The 21,928-nt window shown below is 40.2% G+C and overlaps 1 protein-coding gene across 1 annotated transcript in view; it reads left to right on the plus strand.

The window, feature by feature from the left end:
- Positions 1–21,928, plus strand: part of LOC112395160 (uncharacterized) — a 404,375-nt gene that overhangs the window by 212,343 nt on the left and 170,104 nt on the right. The window lies entirely within an intron of this gene.

The following is a 21,928-nucleotide window of genomic DNA, read 5'->3' on the forward strand; positions in this document are numbered from 1 at the left end:
TTGTTTCTTCATAAAAACTGCATATTTCAATGAAATGTTTCATTTGGTGGGTTTATTGTATCACACAGACTAGAGATGGGTCCCCTCAGGACTTTGCATAGTCCTTGACTATAAAATTCATTTGCTTACAGTATTTTAAAAAGGGTTTTATTTTTCTTTCAGAAAGCAATGTAAAGTAAACAAATACTTCTTTTTTTTCATTCGTGCAGTGCACACATCTGGTAGGAAGGAGAGTCATGAGAAGTTATCTTAACTTTTCCCTACTCCAAACCTCATCCCTTATTTCCATGGCAAGAAATTTTCATGTTACTGTTTTCCAGGGTGTGTGCTAAACACTCTACTGGTGATATACAAGATGATTTTAAGGGGTGCATGAATTTTAATATTCATTAGAAATATAACTAATGTATCAAACTGGTTTTTTTTTTGTATATTACCGCTTAGGAAAGGAATAAAGTAAAATTAAAAACAAAACTATAAACACATAAAAGTATAGTTAACACAAAAATATGACATAATGTGTAAATACACTGATACAAAAGAATTACACAGTATCAGGGGAAAAACTACTCGTGGTAAAAATAAGAATATATTTGGCCAGGCCAGTAGTGTACTTCTTAGGTGATGATCTTCCAAATTTCGGTAGTATCTCTGGAGAGATATAGTCTAGCTTTAATTAAAATTAAGAATTATAAAATAAAAACCCAAGGAAATAGATGACTAATCACTGATCAGGAGGGTAGAGGGGCTAGTGCAATATAAGCTCGTACAGAGTTTGTATATAGAATGTGGTGTATTTATAGAGTGTCCAGTTTAATTTAAACCTCCGTTGGTTTTTACCCCTGAAAAGACAAAACAAATTTTACTCAGAGAAGCTTCTGAAGGTATTAGGTAAACCTAACAAAAGGGAATTTTCCTGTCTTAGTTCTATCTTCAGGATAAAAAGTATTTGAAGGAATCACATTTATATTTAAAAATGTACTTACTACACAGGCATGCACAAATATTATGCTGTATGTAGTAAGCGTCAGTTGATGTTCGAAAGATAATGTGATACATTTAGAAAGAGAACTAGTGAGATAAGTTGGCCACTTTGGAAGTTACCCAGACAAAAATGATGGGGTTCAGAGACGGATGAATAAAGGCTTTTGTTTGTGTGTTTCTTGTGGTTCAGTCCATACTTACTTTTCAGTTAAAATCTTCAGCATTGCTCATGTTTATTTATTTAGTAACTTCTCATTCCTCTGGATAATTGTGGGTAAGTTATGTTAGGGAAAAATGATTCAAAGTTTATTTGTAAAGGCCACTATTATTACTATCCAGATATACTGATAATTTCCAAAGCATGTTTCAGCAACAGTAGTTCCTTTGGATGTTAATAAGTATGATAAGGACTATGACACCAGCAGCAGCAAAGGTTCTGGGGCCACATAAGTTTGGGAAATGTTGGGTTAAAGTTGAATAATTGATCAATGCCGATCTTCTGAGAACCTTGAATACGTTAGTGCATGTTTGTCAGTCTCTAAAAGGAGGGTGGAATGTGAAGCAGTGTCTTAACATTCCTGAGAACTGAACTCTCAGTAAGTAGGGAAAATAGTTGGCAGAAATAATGTTCTCTGGACACCACGTTAGGAAGCTGTGGTCTGACAATGAAATAAATATTTGCCTCTTACATATTAATAATTCCTTGAACCTCCAACCTTTTGCTACCTCAATATAGACTTTCAAGCTCAAGCATTTGCAAGCAATTACGATTGTGTGCTTCAAAGCCCAAATGGAGAATTAAGCTCCTGGTAGAGGGGGTCCATCTGAAATTCACAGTGGCACAATAATGTAGCTGCTGTTTCACAGGCTGCTTGGAAGCACCTGCAAAGCCTGTATGTACCAGAGCTGGGCAAATCTGGAGAAGCTGTAGCAGTAAGGCTGATGAGTCCATGGCAGGGCACTGAAGTTTCCTGTCAATCACATGGAGTGTCACTGTCTGGTTCCTTTTTGTGAAAATCGTTAAGAAGAGACAAGTGATCAAATAGTATCTTTACTGAAGCAATGGCTTTCGTTGAAATTGTAGAGGACTTGACAAAAGCCAGTAGAATAAATAGTGGCTCTTACAAACATAATCTGTTTTGTACAGATTATGGTTTGTACATTTCTTCTGTGAAATTGTGTGGTTTTTTAAAAATAAATTTATTTTATTTTTATTTATTTTTGGCTGCGTTGGGTCTTCGTTGCTGCGTGCGGTCTTACTCTAGTTGCGGTGAGTGGGGGCTACTCTCCGTTGCGGCGCGTGGGCTTCTCATTGCGGTGGCTTCTCTTGTTGAGGAGCATGGGCTCTGGGTGAGTGGGCTTCAGTAGTTGTGGCACGTGGGCTCAGTAGACGTGGCTCACGGGCTCTAGAGCGCAGGCTCAGTAGTTGTGGCGCACAGGGCTTAATTGCTCCGTGGCGTGTGGGATCTTCCCGGACCAGGGCTCGAACCCGTGTCCCCTACATTGGCAGGTGGATTCTTAACCACTGCGCCACCAGGGAAGCCCTGTGAAACTGTGTTTAAGTAACCAGATTGCAGTGCTAAGGAAAGGAATACTTCATATGGTCTTCATGTTCTTTTTTAAAAAATTAGTACTTTATTTTTAGAGCTCTACAGCAAAATGGAGCTGAAAGTGCAGAGTTCCCACATACTCCCTCCACCTCCACAGCCTTCCCTACCATCAGTGTGGTATATTTGTTACACAATCAATGATGGACCTACATTGACATGTCATTATTACCCAGAGTACTTCGTTTACATTGAAGTTCACTTTTGGTGTTGTACGTTCTTTGGGTTTTGACAGATGTATAATGATATATATCTACAATTATAGTGTCATAAGAAGAGTTTCCCTGCATTAAAAATTCCAGTGTTACAATTTAAAATGTCTAGAAGATTGGTTTAATAAAACATTTCAGATTATGGCTATCAACTTCAATGGGGGTACATTTTAATCTTTGCTGAGTTGATTTTACATTTAGTTTCCACTCACTCCAACTGCCTGAATCCTTGTGGGGAGTTCTTTGCTGAATGACTTTTTCAGTCTTGATATTGATTAAACTGATGTTGGGCCTTTATAATATTGCTGACATTTTATTGTGGACATTAGGAATTATGGGGAAAAGTATGAGATTGTATTTTAAAAGTAGAAATATATCTATGTGGTAAGACTCGGTGACATGAACAGAAATTTTGATCCATTGAAACAAAATATCTTGACTTAACAAATTTTAATTGTGGTCCTACAATGTATCAGACCTAAGTACTGCAAATAGAAAGATGAATGAATGTCCAGAGAGGGTCACAGTATAGTTGGGCAGAGAGATACTTAAGCAAGTCATCAGGGTGAAAAGTGCCATCAGAGGGGAATGAACTGAGGAGGGAATAGCTCTGAAAGTGTGGGACAGAAGAAAAGTGTTGTTAATAGAGAGCCCAGAAATAAACCCACATATCTAGGTCAGTCAATCTTCTATAAAGGAGGCAAGACTATATAATGGAGAAAAGATGGCGTCTTTGGCAAGCAGTGCTGGGAAAGCTGTACGGCACATGTAAATCAATGAAGTTAGAACACACCCTCACACCCTACACAAAAATAAACTCAAAAAGGCTTAAAGACTTACATATAAGACATGACACCATAAAACTCCTAGAAGAGAACATAGGCAAAAAACTCTCTGACATAAATCATAGCAATACTTTCTAAGGTCAGTCTCCCAAGGCAAAAGAAATGAAAGCAAAAATAAACAAGTGAGACCTCATCAAACTTATAAGCTTTTGCACAGCAAAGGAAACCATAAACAACATGAAAAGACAGCCTATGAACTGGGAGAAGATATTTGCAAATCATGCGACTGACAAAGGCTTAATTTCAAAAATATAGGGACTTCCTTGGTGGCACAGTGGTTAAGAAACCACCTGCTAATGCAGGGGACATGGGTTTGAGCCCAGGTCTGGGAAGATGCCACATGCCACAGCAACTAATCCCACGTGCCACAACTACCAAGCCTGTGCTCTAGAGCCCGCGAGCCACAACTACTGAGCCCATGTGCCACAACTACTGAAGCCCACGCGCCTAGAGCCCATGCTCCGCAACAAGAGAAGCCACCGCAATGAGAAGCCCGCGCACCGCAACGAAGAGTAGCCCCCGCTCGCCGCAACTAGAGAAAGCCCACGTGCAGCAACGAAGACCCAACACAGTCAAAAAATAATAATAAATAAATTAATTTTTAAAAATATATACAAACAGCTCATCAATTCAATATCAAAAAACCCAAACAACTCAATCAAAAAATGCGCAGAAGACGTAACTAGATATTTTTCCAAAGAAGACATACACATGGCCAACAGGAGCGTGAAAAGATGCTCAATATCACTAATCATTAGAGAAATGCAAATCAAAACTACAATGAGGTATCATCTCACACCAATCAGAATGGCCATCATTAAAAAGTCTATAAACAATAAATGCTGGAGAGGGTGTAGAGAAAAGGGAACCCTCTTGCACTGTTGGTGGGAATGTAAATTGGTGCAGCCACTATGGAGAACAGTATGGAGGTTCCTCAAAAAAACTAAAAATAGAGTTACTGCATGATCCAGCAATCCCGCTCCTGGGCATATATCCAGAAATGACAGAAACTCTATTCAAAAAGACACATGCACCCCAATGTTCATAGCAGCACTATTTACAATAGCCAAGACATGGAAGCAACCTAAGTGTCCATTGACAGATGAATGGATAAAGAAGATGTGGCACATATATACAATGGAATATCACTCAGCCATAAAAAGTGAAATATTACCATTTGCAGCAACATTATTGGACCTAGAGATTATCATATTAAATGAATTAAGTCAGACAGAGAAAGACAAATACCGTATTAAATATATCACATGTGGGATCTAAAAATAGTACAAATGAACTTATTTACAGAACAGAAACAGACTCACAGACATAGAAAACTAACTTATGGTTACCAAAGGGGAAAGGGGGTGGAGGGATAAATTAAGAGTATAGGATTAACAGATACCCACTATCATGTATAAAATAGATAAACAACAAGGATTTACTGTAGAGCACAGAGAACTATATTCAATATCTTGTAATAGTCTATAATGAAAAGAATGGAAATAAAAGAATATATGTGTGTATATGTATACATATACACACACATACATAACCGAATCTCTTTGCTGTACACCTGAAACTAGCACAATATTGTGAATCAATTACACTTCAAGTAAATTTTAAAAAGCGCTGTTGCCATTTACTACAAAATCAACATGAACTATTCTGCCTGTTTCTGCATTCAAGATCAACACCCCTTGGAGAGTACAAAAAACTGCAGTGGAGAAACTGGTCTCCAGCAAGTAGACACCTCTTACATGCATGAAGACCATGGAAGAATGGATCTGAAGATGCAAAGCTTTGCAGAGTTTAAAAGAGGCTCTGAAAGACTTTGCTGAATTAGCATAATCTCTCACTGGTTAAGGAAGTAAGACAAAGGGTCGCTACCTGGGTCTCTTTTGGCTCCTTCACTCTCCAGGCTTGTGGGTAGGGCTACTGACAGCGTTACAGCTACATTTCATAGAGTTTATTTGAAAAGCTTCAACAAATGTGAATTTGGAAGGATTTTTCTCTGTGTCCAGGTAAAACGTTGGTGGGGACATTGATACCTACGTTATATCATTTGTGAATAAAAGGATTAAACATTTTAGACTTGTTTCCAATTTTATTTTCTAAATGAAGAAATCAACTGATAGGTTTTAGTAAGAGAAGATCTTTGCAACTTGGGGAATTCAGTGATCTTCAGTTATTGCAAACTGAGCAAGATAAGAATCTAGTTTCTTTTTCTCACCCTGTTCTAATCTAGTTATAGTAAACACCGAACACCTCCTTTCTATAATTTAAGAGATTATAAGAAAATCGAATGTGGGACCTTCAGTGAACTGGGCTCATGTGATTCTGTAAACTTCACTCACCCTAGATCTTATCTTACCAATAACATTCTCATTAATAGGCCCATCTTTCCAGTTATTCTTGATGAATGTTACCTCTGATATACTTCCTGCATATCGGATTCATTTTCATTTATTTTCACCCCACGATTTATAATCATTTCAACAAGGGAGAGTAGTCATTGTCAGACCCTGTTTGATTAAGCTTTGCAAGTAAAATTGGGCAAGTACTAAAGCAAGTGTCTTATTCACAAGTTCAGATAAATGGAAACTGTGCTGTAAGAACATCGATACATTATTTGCGGTTGGACTGGAACGTTCTGTTACATGACACAGGACATAAATGCAAAAGCAAAGATGCTCAAAGTCAGCCTGGAGAGGCCATTTGTAAAGGAAGTTTTTCAAATTTCTAATATGATTCCAGTGATTTGCCTTTGCCTTTACTACACATTAAAATGGTTAAAATAGTGATTTATATCCTTTGTTTTTCTCCATTAACTACGTGATTTTCCTAAAAGAATCTATCTTGCCTGACATGTTCTGTCCTTTCCAAAGCCATGTCACTCATTTCTTGTGACTATCCTAACTGCATTTTTTTCCATGTCTTTTCTAATGTTTTGCTTTTGTGTTTATTTACATTTTTTTTTTTTTTACCATGTATGGAGGCCAGACCCACTGGACATTTATTTCATCATAAATGTCATACACTCAAAATAAGTCATAATCTTCCTTCTTAGGTGAATAGCTTTAAGTCAGTGGTGACCACTCTAGCGTGATTCTACTACTTTTGTGGGTCAAGTGGTCTGTGGTCCTCCACAGTTTCCTGTGCCTGTACTTTTCAAGTAAGCTTGATTCATTATCCCATTTTTCCTTTTTTTAAAAAAAAATTAAACGAAAGCTTTTGTGCCCGTTAAATCCTAGTGAAGTGCTAATCTTGCTGCATTTCAAAGGGCTGTGGGTTCAATACCAAGCTCTAATTTTGGCCTGATTTGTGAGGTTGATTGTATCAGCTCACTTTTTGCCAGTTTCCTCTGTGTAGAAGTCAAAGGGGATCCTTAAGCAGCTTGTTGCTATGACAGTGGCGTAGGGAGATTTTTCTCCCTTTGAGATTCTACAGTGATCAAGATTAGACACAGAAAAATTAGGATTTAGTTGGAATTTGTTATAGGTAGTGTGTTTTCCACTTTTATTTCCAGGTTAGAGCTCTTTGCCTAGAGTTCTTAAAACTCAGTGAATTTGGCAACCCAACTGCTCCAAAGGCAGGGCTCCTGGCATTCACTGGGCCAGTCTTCCACACTATTCCTTTCTCTATCAATATTTATTTGTCATGGGCCTCCATTGCTTTTAGGTAGTGTATTTTTGCAAACTTTTTAGACAAATGTACAAATGTTCAGATGTTAATGATGTGGAAATATCACAGACTATTTCTGCCAACCCCAATCTAATTTTCTCTCCATCTGCTTTTTAGAGATACTCATAGCTGGAAATACTGATCACTCCCAATTTCAGACCTTATCCAGCTCCGGTTTCTAAGCCAACCCATGATGAGGCTGGAAAGCACTAAGTTATTTCTGTTTGAATTAGGGGTGGTGGAAAGCTTCTGTTGTGGAGTCTGTTGTTAAGATGGGATTTTCATGATTGCAAGTGTCAGGAGCCCCATTTTGACTATTCGGTAGCTCAGGCAAACAGGAAGATACTTGAAGTATCCTGGGAGTACCTCGGGTAATAAAAGGAAATGCTGAACAAGCTAACCCTTTGAAGGTCAGCTAAGCTTAAGCTAGGCCTCAGAACGTTTGTAAATTATGAATTTGCTTTAGAACAGGAATACCTACAGATTGAGGAAACATGGCTGCCACCAACTGGGAAAGTTATATTCAAAAATTCCAAAGGTAGCCGACTCCTAAAGTGTAAATAGCCCCTCTTGTAGTCTCTTCCTATCTCTGTTTTCTTCTCCTATGTATTTTGTTTTGTTTTCAGTTGGATTTGTAGAAGCAGAAAACCAGGAGAGTGTATTTGGTGGGAACTCAAAGTTAGAACAAGCACATAATCTTATTTTATCGTTTGTCTCAGATGATACGGAAGATCAGGCGACATAAACTTACAAACTGCTCTACACTTCTGTTATTTTCTTTGGGAAAATCAGGTAATTTTTACTGTGAGAAATTTTTTTTTTTTTTTTTTTACCATTGTGAGGTTTTAAATTCTACCTCATCTTGATTTGGTGTCTTCTTTGTGACTCTCTGGCTTTTTCCCCTTGTGATTCTGTTTTGCCCAGGCTCTCAGTTGAGGCAGGGAGATCTTAACACACGGAAGACAGTGCACAGAACTATTAAAGCAGCCTGGCTTGTGTGGGAGTTTGTTCTATTCTCCTAGCCTGGGGTTTCTTTCCTCACATTTTGTTTGAGCAAGGTATATTTGCCACCCCACATGAAAGGGTGAGGGGGCAGTGCAGGCAAAGTGAGGTGACGAGTACAGCTTACACTGAATTACAGCAGGAGGGTGGCCATGTGCAAGAAGGCAGGGAAGCTGGGTCAGAATGGGACAAGGATTCAAATGTCCCAGTGGGGCTGGCGGTGTCCATGATGATCTCTGGAACTGATCTGTCCCTCTCCTGACTGCACTGTTCACCATGGGACAGCAGTTGATTCCTGAGGAAACTGAAACCTCTTTACAGCATGGTGGGTGCGTCATAAATTGCATGATCCTGTCCAATTCTAGAAGCCACTTTCTTTAAAACAACTGTCTTGTAGATGGTTACATTTATAATTCATCCTTTACATCTTTCAATGAATCCTTACCTTGCATAGACAATGAAACGCTTCTAGAATATCTAAAAGTGAGATTTTCCCCCTTTGTACAGAATTCTCTCTGATTTGGGACAGTTTCAAAGACAACGGAGTAATGCCAGGAATACCAGGGAGAATGTCTCCCTTTCCCTTCTCTTTTTATGAGCAGAGTTATTTACACAGTGTGTCACTTCAGAACTAATGATGAAAGAGGTTTGCAATGTTGAGGTTGTTTTGTTTTGTTTTGTTTCCTGGAAGAAACCACACCCAAGTATCAAATCAAACCTCTGTCAATCCACTGGTAGAAGGTCTGGGCAGCTGAGGGCGTCTCTAAAACCAGAGGGGCATTTGACTGCAGAGCTGCTGGAAGATGAGGATACTGACACAGGTGTCTGTGGTCTCATAGAAAACATAAAGTACCTGGGATTACATCAAACTAAAGTCTATTTTAACCACAGCCCAACTCAGTGGCAGTAATTGATATTAGCCAACGATTAACCTGTACCAAATATTACATAGCAATCAGGCCATTATCCACATTTGTTTATTCTTTCGCAGAAACACTGTTCAGTCCCCCTTTCCTAATTTGCTTTTTTGTCCTAACACCCTTGTATTTTTGTACCCAAACACTCTTTCCTTCCCTTTTCTCCCCTCCCTTCCCCTCTTTATCTTCCCTAATTTCATTGGCTTCCGAATGTGCAGATGGACTATGGCTACCTGGTTTCACTGTGAAACCTTGACCTTTATTCACCTTCTTTGTGAAATTAGAAGAAAGAACAGAGCAAGTCATCGGTTAGTTGAAAGCTGAGGGTTTCTGAGGGCTCTGTCTCCCAAGCTCCAATAGAATCTATAGTCTTTCAGTCATATAATCCACAAGCAACGCAAATTTCTTCTAAACCAACTTTTTTTTTTTTTTTTTTTTTACATGATTATAGCCTGTTTTGCTCAAATGTCCAGAACAATGCCTGGCACATATGAGGTACCAAAAAAAGCTAGTTGAATAAGGGGTCAAGGGTTGAGGCTTACACTAATTTCTTCAACTATTCAACAAATATTTATTGAGTGCTTAGTGCATACTAGTTGCTCTGGTAAGTATTAGGGAATCTAGGGGCACATCTTATTCTGGAGAGAGACATATAAATGAGAAATTTCAAAACTTGTGTACAATGTAGGGTTAAGCACAGGATATTCTGGGGACGCATGTAAAGTGTCACCTAACCCAGTATCAGCAGGGTCATGAAACATGTATTCATTCAACAGATAATACTTGGTACGTGCCGGTTACTGTTCCAGGCACGTTGAAAGAGGCCAGACTCAACTGGCATAGGTCTTTGTCCTTTGCCCCTGCCAGCTGCAGTCTTGCCACCATGAGCTTTCAAAGGATGAAAGCCAGAGGCTCAGGATGGCAGAGCAGAAATACAGAGGGACCTGGGGCTCCGAGGCAGCCACAGAGCAACAGCGGCAGCCTGGTCAGCAGCCCCGACGGATCTCTTGTACAAGAGAAGAAAATGACCAAACTCGGTTGTCTCACCACGTTATGTTACTCTTTCTGTTCTTATCGTTTTAAAATATATAGTCTGTGTGATATTTTGCTATTGCTGTTTTAGTTTGTTTTTATATTCCTCCCGATTAGTTTGAAGGTTTGTTTTTTTTGTTCCAGTGGTTATCTTTATGACTTTATGCACTTTAACCTTTACTGCTTTAAATGGGGTCTGTTACTGACTGTGAATTATCATCCCATTAGTATACTCTGCTTTCCCTAATTCCCTCCTTTCCCTTTACAATACAGCATTGTTAGATGATGTTTTCTCAGCTTCTCTTGTAATACTTGCAAATACTTCTGCCAATATAGCTTATCTTTGAGTTATCATTTGCCACACAGGAGTGAAAGAGAAGAAAATCAGCTTATCTCCCATTACCTCCGCCCATCTTTCCCTTTCCAGCTTTTGCTAGTTGGAGCATCAGTCCCTGGGTGATTGGGACATGAGGGAAGGGTAAAGGGATATGGGCTCCCACCTTTCTGGAGGGAGTTCATGCTCCAGAGAGAGATGAAGCAGTGAAAACCATTTTGTCTCATTGCTTTCAGCAACAGTCGTGCACTGTAGGCTTCTTTTCACAAAGGCATATGGACAGCTTCACACAGCGGAGTGCTGGAGATTTCATTCAGCTTTTCAAGACCAGGTGCCCAACCCCTGTGCAGCAAAAGCACAAAGCAGGTGTCCCATGTGGAAAACCTTCTGTGTGCTGGGGACTCCTTTACATTCTAATCCATTATGTCAGCCCACGTGGAAGCACTGCTAATATCTTCTCCACTCCTGGGTTTTCTCTGCCTGGTCCAAAACCCTCTGTTCCGCCTGGGCCTGGCTGTGGGCAAAGAAGATGGCTGGTGATCTCAGCCCACCTATGAAGGGCTCTTCCCTTGCTGAATTTTCATTCATCTGGTCCTCTTTGCTTCTATAATCATCTGTTATCTTTAAAAATATGACGGGCAATGACCTGGCGGTCCAGTGGTTAGGACTCCACGCTTCTGCTACAGGGGGCCCAGGTTTGATCCCTGGTTGGGGAACTAAGATCCTGCAAGCCTCGCGGTGTGGCTAAATTAAAAGTATGATGTGTTTTTGAAATTACTATCTTGAAAAGATATCTGCACCCCCATGTTCATAGTAGCATTGTTTACAATAGCCAAGACACAGGAACAACCTAAGTGTCCGTCGATGGATGACTAGATGAAGAAAATGTTATCTATCTATGTATAGATAATGGAATATCATTCAGCCATGAAAAAGAAGATCCTGCCGTTTGTGACAACATGCGTGAAACTTGAAGACATTATGCTGAACGAAATAAGTCAAACAGAGAAAGACAACACTGTATGATCTCACTTATAAATGGAATCTAAAAAAAACACAACTCATAGATACAGAGGACAGGTTGGTGGTTGCCAGAGGTGGGGGGAGGGTGGGGTGTGGAGGAAATGGGTGAAGGAGGTCAAAGGTAGAAACTCCCAGTTATAAGATAAATAAGTCCTTGGTATGTAAGGTACAGCATGGTGACTATAGCTAACAGTACTGTATTGTATATTTGAAAGTCGCTAAGAGAGTAGACCTTAAAAGTTCTCATCACAAGAAAAAATTATGTAACTGTGTGAGGTGATGGACGTTCACTAAGCTTATTGTGGTGACCATTTTGCAATATATGCATGTATCGAATCACTATTTTGCACACCTACGACTAATTCACTCTTACATGTCAGTTATATTTCAGTAAACCTCAGGGTGGGGAGAAAGTAAACATTTAAGTAGTAAAACTTTTAAGAAGTCCTTACTGAAAAAAATGGTGTTTTGGGTATTTTTCTTTTTGTATTTTCCTAGTTGTTGCATCAGGAGCCGTGTCCTACCACTCCCCGTTATACTCTGCAGAAACAGCATTCTGAACCCTTAAAGATTGAGTGAAATCCATACTGGGATTCCCAGCTGAATTGGCCTTTGTCTGGAGCCTCAGGAAGAAGCACTGCTGCCTCACAGCTTTCTGAGGCCAGAGCACTTCTCCTATCATGTTATTTCAAAAGAGCCTCTGCTCACTGCTATCATACCACTTTCAGTTTCTTTAAAAATGTGAAAAGAATAGCTTGTCAAGATTAACTAGAACATGTGCAAAAAAAGGAGGCAAGCAAAGATTATAGGAAGGTCGATGGAGCATCGCACCGAGCTTACGTCCGCACGCTCAGGACACAAGTCTGTGTGTCTGGTTATCGCAGCTCACTTTTACTTATACACCTCCCCATCCCAGCCCCAGCTCCCGAGGACATAGGTGCTACTGAGCAGTCTGATTAGGAAAAGTGTATCATTTAATCTTCAAAGCAGTTCATGCAGTCTATATAATTATCAATACTTCCATTTTAGATAAGGAGATGGAGGCCCAGGGGGATTAAATAACACGCCCACTATCACCCAGCTGACCCATGTAGTTAAGACCATGAGAAGGAAGAGACTCCCTCCCCACGCCCTGCGCAGGCCCTGCCTGTTCCTGTCCTCCGAGCCAAGGACCAGCTGGCTCTTGAGAACCGGTCTTGCTTCACACTGCTGGTGGTCTGTTTACTGGTGTCCGCTCCCAGCCCTCACTCCATCCCCCAGATCTCTGGAGGCCTGGCGGTGCCCTCCTCCTGCAGGCCTTCACGTACTGGGGAAAACCTCCTTGTTCCCTTCACTCTACTTTCATTTCTATTCCTTCCCCTTTTGAAGGGAAAGAAACACACACACACACACACACACACACACACCCTTAATGCTTCTAGAAAAGAAAATCAAAATCTCCCATCTAAAGTGATTTTTCCCGCTTTTATTTTTTTCTTTTTTGGTCTCAGTGACAGGATATTTTACATCCCAGTTAAGGTTCCTCTGTTGATCTATGAAATTTTAAGTTTTTATATCTTGAGGCTCTGCCTATAATTTTCTTTTCAGGAATTGTGATGAATGGGACACACACACACACACACACACACGCACACGCTATTTTCTCCCTTGAGGTTTAGTCTTAATTGTGTAATCTGACATTATCCCATCCAGTTGCATTTTTCATTTTGGATACTGTAGTTTCCATCAAAAACTAAAAATTAAAAAATTTTAATTTGTGCCTCTTTATATCTTCTGTATCTTTCCTTAACATCTTCAATCTTCTAACTTCTTAACCTTATAGGTTGCAGTTATAATGACTGTTTCGATGTTCTTGTATATTGATTGTGTTATTTGTATCATTTCTGGAGAAGTTGCAACTGATTGGGTTTTATCATTATGGCTTGTATTTTCCAGGCTTCTTGCATACCTGGTAGTTTTTGATAGGATGCCAGAAGTTATGATTTTACCTTTTTGGGTGCCACATATTTTTTCATTCTTATAAATATTCTTAGACACGGTTAAGTTACTTGAAAGCATTTTGATATTTCCAGGTTAGGCTTTCTTTTTTTTTTTTTTGCGGTACGCGGGCCTCTCACTGTTGTGGCCTCTCCCGTTGCGGAGCACAGGCTCCAGACGCGCAGGCTCAGCGGCCATGGCTCACTGGCTTAGTTGCTCCGCGGCATGTGGGATCCTCCCGGACCGGGGCACGAACCTGTGTCCCCTGCATTGGCAGGTGGACTCTCAACCACTGCGCCACCAGGGAAGCCCTTTTTTTTTTTTTTTTTAATAAATTTATTTAATTTTGGCTGCGTTGGGTCTCCGTTGCTGCACGCGGGCTTTCCCTAGTTGCGGCGAGCGGGGGCTACTCTTCAGTGCAGTGCGAGGGCTTCTCATTGCGGTGGCTTCTCTTGTTGCAGAGCACGGGCTCTAGGCACGCGGGCTTCAGTGGTTGTGGCTCATGGGCTAGGTTGCTCCGTGGCGTGTGTGATCTTCCCGGACCAGGGCTCGAACCCGTGTCCCCTGCATTGGCCGGCAGATTCTTAACCACTGTGCCACCAGGGAAGTCCCCAGGTTAGGCTTTCTTAGGTGGGAGCAAAGTAGTGTTTTGTCACAGGTTAATTTTTTCCTGCTTCTGAAGCAAGAAGTAGTAGCGCTCCCTTTGTAGTACTCTACCAAATATCCTTTGAGTCTTTAGGTCTTCCACTCTGGCTCTTGGGACTAATTCTGTCCCTGTGTGATGTCTGAGTATTGTTACCTATTGTGCTTTTAAGTGACCTCCTTCCTTGGCCTCTGGTAGTTTCATTACAGACAAGAGCTTATCAATAATCAACTGACGCAGAACCCTACGCAACCTAGAGAGTCATTTCTCTGTGTAGCTGGTTCTTTTCTGGGTTTTCCCTGCTTACCCTAACTGCTCTGCTCTCCTTGTGCCTCCACTGAGACTGCCCAGCTCTGCTGGGGGCCTCCAGCATGGCCGCTTGCCCCAGCAGCCAGCTGTGCCCTCACGAGGTACCTCATTCCCCATCTCCAGGTGTCGCCAATCTTTCTTGTCTGATGTCTTGAGAGCCCTAGAACAGCAGGTCTTTGGATAAAGAAATTCCCAGCTTGGTGACATCCTTAAATCCACTGACAATAGTTTTTGTGTCATTTTTATGTGGATAGAAGTGTTACCTAGTCCTGACTCCTTCTTGCTATGACATTGCGTGTTGACAATAATCCATTCATGTCAAAATTTTATTCTTCATCCATACATTCATTTGATTACTATTTTGACCTTTAGAGCACAACCATGCCGATCTTATTGCACTTACTGATGAATGTAATACAATGTCTTATTTATAATGTAATATAATATAATATAATGAATGTACTGATTATCAAGTGACCTGGATTTACACAGTTTTTAAAGTGGAAGTGTTGGACTTTGTCTCTGGCATGATGCATTTGAGGTCTAAAAGAAGTAGTATAAGTGAACAAATTGGCCCGCACCGGTCACATGACTAGTCTGAAGTCAGCCAGCGCGTCACTGTCAGAGGCAGGTGGCTCCCGGGAGCATGATTTCCAATCACTTGTCCTAACCTCCAGACCACACGTTCCATCATTTAAAACCCTGCTCACGGTTAAGCAAGAACGGTTCGCTTTGTTTGCGTACTTATGGCAAACGGTAACTCCCAAGTCTGGATGTGTCACTGGTAGGTCTAGAAATTCATTCATAGAATAACGTACAACAGTTTCCTCTTCTTATCACTGCAGGAAATAACAATTGTATTTGCAGTATTTCGACCATAAAAGAAACCTTGCCCATGCTACAGGCATCTGAAAATGAAAATCGCATTCAAGACTGATTTGAGGTAGTGGATCCTTCAGTATTGTGATCTGGAAAGGGATAAACTCAGGGACGTAAAGTGACCTGGAAGAGGCTGGGTATCAGGAGACTTCAGCTATGCTCTCAGTGGCACAGCTCTTTGTGTCAGTTTTTTGTTTATATACACCTGTGATTCCAAAGAGATATTATCCTAGGCCACACATGCCGATTTTTTCCCTTCAGATTTGATGTAGAAGTCATTTTATACCAGTCATAAAAGTAACAATGATAGCTGATAATAAAGTGAGATAACAGATATGAAATCATCTCAGACATTTTGGATCACTTGATCTAATCTTTAACATTATCCTTTGAGACAGATGTCATTATCCCCATTTAACAGATTAGACAGCTGAGTTTCAAAGAGATTAATTTTCTAACCGGAAGGGTCGAAACTTGGAATAGAACTGAAGTCTGGCTTCAGAGTTTGTGCTTGTTCCATGGTTTTCAGCTGATTCTCAAAATCCCTGCTTTGTGACCAAAGTCGCCAGCACTGCAAGGTGCCACTTCCCTTAGTGTGTGAGCCCAGTGCCCCCCAAAGGCTTTCTCAGCACCCCAAAGAGAATATCTTTCCCATTCGGACCAAGTTTTTCCCTTCCTTGGGTACTCCTGAAGGCTTCCCTTGTAGCTTCCTTTTTGCATCTCTGTCTTTTCCCAAGTTGGAATCTGGTTTGGGGATTCTCTCACTTGGGTGGAGCCCACAGTGCAGAATTAAAACTCTTTCCTGGCAACTTTTCTTCCTTAGGTGAAAGGTACCCCTTGCCCCATCACCTGCATCACTTGCTTTCCTGTCCTAGGCAGCTCTCCTCACAGAAATTTTCATCAGTGTATAAAGACTGTAGCTTTTAACAGTGTATTAGGACCTTTACCTAATATTCAAGTATGATTTAGAAGCTTTAGCTCTTTCAGTTCAAGATTAGAATAATAATGTATCATCTTATGCAATTTTTAGGACACGGCTTGTGAGTTGCATGCCTCTTTGAACATCCCTGATCAAAACTCACTCTTGTTTTGGGTTTCAAATTTATCGATTGCATACTGATTTTGAGTGTATTTTGTAAATTTTAGTGTAGGGGAGTTCTTTACAGAGTGTGTTGTCCTTAAAGTTAGTGTTTTAAGATCACTCAGTGAGACAACATTTTGTGCCAAATATGAAAAAACATTTTGATGGCAGTCAGCTCAGAAAGAAGTCTGAGACCGACTTTAATAATAGGATTCCAAGGTACCTTATGAGAACCCTGCAAACCATGGGGGTTTCCACTAGAAAAACATTAAAATTCTGTTCTGTGAAATCTAGGGGCTTTCTGATGTTAAGCTGTAACACATCTGGACTGAACATTTAAATGTCGTTTCATGAGCATTCTGTGTCAGTTTCTTTGCAGTGCAGGAAATAGGTTCAAAAAAAGATGAGAAAGATAGACAGTAGCTATGCAGGATGCCCTGCACACTGGTTCATACTAATGTGACCATTTCCGGGAATCAGTGGTTGATTATTATTCATGTGATGTACTTAAAGTACAGTGATGGGAGAATATCCACAATCAAATTCTCAAGCATCTTTGCACATGCAATCACCTGCTCTTACACTTACCATTGATACTAACATGTAGACACATGCATATGAATCGTATATATGCTTTCTCATGTTTCTATTTTTATGTCTCATTCAAGAAACATTTTAAGATAATTCACTTCACTTCTGAAATATTATGCTTCTTCTAAAGAATCTCAAAAGAGCTTTACTAGAAGAGCACGCTGGTTTAAAAACGTAACGATTAACTCAGATTTTTAGAGCCTAAGTACCATTTTTTCCTATATATCAGTTTGTCTTTACTACAGTACTATGAGATAGATCTTATTATTCCTATATCTTACGGTGGAAAATCCAAGCTCAGAGATTTTTTTTTAAAACCTGCTTAAGGTCACAGATGGAATAAGAAATACATATATTGAGAACTCACTATGCGCTACGTTTTACGTGTATTCATCAGTCCTCCAAGGAGCCAGGAAAAAAGGACAACTTTATCTCCACTTGACGATGAGGCACCAAAGCTTTGAGAGGTTAATTAACAAATCTGAGTTAAAATAATTAGCACAATTTAGGGCTAGAGTTCTCAGTGCTGGGTGTCTGATTTGATACCCAGTGACTGTCCACTCCACCATATTTTCTTTCCCTGGTCCATTGAGGTAGACAGAGCTAGGACACACACCCAGGGCCTCCGACTCCATTGACCATAGAGTACCTACTTGAAGATGGGTCAGTTTTATAAATACAGGAAATGATTGGTGCGGAAGTTTCAACAAATTGATGGTTTACACGATGTATTACTCATGAGAGTACAGCTGCAGACTCATCTGCCCAGGGGACATCCTTGGCCAGGAGTGACAGAAGATGCTTTAGTGGCTCAGCAGCGAATGTCTGGAACAGACTCTCATCTAAAACGGTGCCCTTGGGAGTGACTGGTTGCCATTATGATCATAAATACAGATAAAACATAATCAAAAAAAATAATCAAAAGAAAATATCAAAAGCCTTGACTTTGATTCAGCCCCTGACCTTCCTGTCCTGTAAACTGAGATCAAATTCCCCGGCGATCAACTTCAAAGCTGCCCATAGAACACATGTATTCATCAGCCCCCTGCCCTGTCCTCAGAGATCCATTCTCCCTCTCGATTTCAGTCTCACTCTTGAACTTCCCCCGGGACATCTCATGTGACGGAAGTGTTCCAGCTGACAGTGGGTCAAGTTCTCTTCCAAGATGGTGGCAGCATAGGGCATTCTATATCTGACTAGATAAATGGCTCCAAAACTTCGGAAAATGCCAGTGTGAAAGCTAGTGGCCATACTTAGTCACAAGTTGCATCAACCAGGAGAGACCCTGGCTGGAAGCTCAAGCAGGAAACCTCACGCAAGGCACATGCAACTCCTGAAAATGAAGATGTGGCTGCAGACAGATGCCTTGTGTGAGTGATACCTGGGAGTTACATCTGTAGCTGGGGAGGAAGTGTGACTCACCACCTTAACCTTGAAGATTCTGGTTGACAGATCCAACATAAGTCACAGATACAGTCATGAGTCTCTTTCTGGACTGCACTTTCCAGTGCTCTTCACAGTTGTGTTCAGGAAGTGCCTGGGTCATTTCACCACGAAGGCATTTATTCCCGGTGTATTTTAATCAGTTCCTGTGATGATTAAAGGGAAGGGACCGTAGCTCAGGGCTGTCACTTGGCAAGCTACGTTAGCCCCACAGAATGCTTACTCTGAATAGTCCTCAGTTTTTGGACCTTCGAAGCTCATCTTAAAAGGAGATTGCTTAGCTATTCATTATCAAAGTGAGTTCTAATTGAGTATTTTTTAAGCGGAGGCCAGATCATCCTAGGAACTGTACGTACGGGTTCAAGGCTGGCTAGAGGGCCGGGAAAGCCTGAGGGAAAAGCAGCCTTCTGTGCCTTGAGGGTGATGCTCAGGTCTGAAAGTGGCACAGACGCGGGATCCAGGCCCAGAGAGCTCAAGAAAAAACCACTACTTCCTCACGGAAACTCATAGCCTCATGCAGTGGCTCGCGGGAGGCTCACAGTTTCTGAATAACCTTAAGTAGGGCAGCAGAAGGCCGCAGTTTAAGAGCTTTTTACTTATTAAAGTGTTTTTTTTTTTTTTTTTGTCTTTTCGGTTAAAATATTTATGTACTAGGAGGCAGTTTTGAAGACTTCTGAGGAATACTGTGGAGGAAAGACCACATTTATGGTTAAAGATAAGTTCTAGTGAAAGGAGTGGTATTTTAACTTCTAACTTATTTTCAGGGTTGGAATGTTACTGTCATCCTCTCTTCAAGTGAAGACATTTAATTAGTGCGTACTGCACACGATTCAAAGGAATACAATATTCAAAGAGTTTTTGTTGTTTTGGTTTACCCAGTGGAGAAAGGGCTGCTTGCTAATTGCCCAATTGTGTTTGATACATGGCAGAATAAAATCAATGTTATTAGAGAAGTGCAGCAGAGTGGCATGAGACTGGAAGGTGTAAGAGTCGCTGTAGAGGCATCAAGTTCAGTTCCCAGAGGTTGTCCCTTCCTTTCGGACCTTGCCTCTTCTGTCCACAGACCTCCGATGGTCTGGCCCATCTTAACTATAGATGGAGTGACCTGAGAGTGGGATCGTCAACTCTTTCATCTACTATTGTAGCTAAATAAAAAACACTTACAGTTAGCATATCAAAACCTTTGGAAGGCTTGATTAAATCGTATACCTGGTGATCTGTGGGAAAAAATTCGAATTCACTTAAGGAGTGGTTTTTAAAAACTTTCTATTCTGATATAGATTTAGACTTAAGGCTTAGAAACATACTACGGAGTTCCTGTATAATTTTTACCCACTTCCCTTAATTTTAACATCTTATGTAATCTCTTTACAATGAGTAAAACTAGGAAATTAACGTTGGCACAATACTATTAACTAAACTACAGACTTCTAAATCAGGTTTCCCCAGTGTTCCACTTTCTGCTTACCTTTCAGATTGGCCAAAAATTAAAAAATTTGATAATAACATCTGTTGATAAGGATGTACAATAATTGGAACTCTCATATATTGGTACCAATACTTGGGCAAGTAATTCAGTGATGTCTAGAACAGCGCTGTCCCAGAGAAGAGCCATAGCCACTTGCGGCTGTTGAAATGTGGTTAGCATAGAATACACATGTCGAAGAATGAGTTCCACAAAAGAATGTTAGATATATTATTGATATTTTTTATGTTAGTTATATTTTGAAATGGTAATATTTTGGAGATATTGTATTAAATATGTATTAAATAAAGTATATTGTTGATATTGTTTCTTTTAACATGGGAACTAGAAAATTTACACTTGCCTTTGGGGGGACTTCCCTGGTGTTCCAGTGGTTAAGATGCCACGCTTCCACTGCAGGGAGCGCGTGTTTGATCCCTGGTCAGGGAACTGAGATCCCACATGCCACATAGCGTGGCCAAAAAATAGAAAAAATAAAATAACCTCTGGGGATCACTTTATATTTCTATTGGACACACTGATCTTGAATGTAAATGGAGCATTAACCCTACAACTCAGATATTTTAGATACATTCTAAAGAAGTCTTCATACTTTTGCATGAAGAGACATATGCAGGACTTTCATTGTATTAATTTTTGTAATAACAAAATTACAAACAACTTGTGTGTTTATCAAATAGAAGAATACATAAATAAGTTATATATTTATATAATGGAAACAGTTCAGTAGTAAAAGATAATCTACATGTACTGATCAGTATAGATAATACTGCAAACAAAATGATTAGAAAAAGCAAACGACATGGTTCAGTAAAATATTATATCACTTTAATGTAAATTTTAAAAATTAAAAATACTCAAGCCGCTAATTCATTGTTTATGGATATAGACGTAAATGATGAAGTATAAAAGTATGGAGATAGGAGTTGAATTGATTGCATTTTGGCCCCAATTTTTCACCCCTCAATATACATAGCCCATTAGACCTGTATCCTCCCATGCCCTCTCCTTATGTGTGAGCTCACTTTCCCCCTTTTGACTCTGGGTTTGGCCATGTGTCTTGCTTTGGCCAAAGTGTATGGCAGAATTCTGTTTAGAATGAACAAACCCTTTGAAGCTTTCAGACAATACAGTGGAAAGGGAAATGCCTCTATTTCAGATATTACATGGGAAAGGGTGATATTCTGCTAAATATAGCATATAGGGACTTGGGTTGTTTTTAATTTAAATTAGAGAATAAGAGTAGACTGCATTTTTACTTTGAGTTTTATGAAGCAGATCACACCAGTTGTATAATGTATGTCAGAGATTTAACACAGGGTCTAGCTCACTGCAATTAATCAATAAATGGTAGTCATTGTGGTTGCTATTATTTAAAACAAAAATAAAAACAAAAACAAACAAAACCGAAGTATGTGGTGGAAGTGATGCTATGACAGTTCCCAGCCTAGGCTGCAAGGGGCGTGGCATTTCTCCTTGCTTTCTTGTGCCCCTGCATTGCTAGAAAAAGAGCATGCTGCCATCCCCGAGGGCAGACACATGGAGGAGAGCCAGAAGGCCACAGCTGAGTCCAAACTTCTTCAGCTGTCCCCCAACTAACTCTCACAGGTATGAATGGCTTCCCTGGAGCTCTGCAGAGCCAGCCACCAGAGCCCAGCCTGGATTAGCTGAATCCTCAGCTCTTCCTCAGACCCATGAGAATAAAAGATTATAGTTTTAAGCCACTGAGTTTGGGGGTATTTGTGACACAGTATTTTTCATGGCAATAGCTAACTGATAGAGCACACAGCACAGTGTAATATTTCTATCTGAGCTAGAGGAAAGTAAGTGTTTTGTATTCAAATATTTTTTTTTCTTTAAAAAATTTCTCCTATAAATGGGG

This window comes from Neophocaena asiaeorientalis, unplaced genomic scaffold (genome assembly GCF_003031525.2).
Source record: "Neophocaena asiaeorientalis asiaeorientalis breed wild unplaced genomic scaffold, Neophocaena_asiaeorientalis_V1.1 scaffold25, whole genome shotgun sequence".
NCBI lineage: Eukaryota > Metazoa > Chordata > Mammalia > Artiodactyla > Phocoenidae > Neophocaena > Neophocaena asiaeorientalis.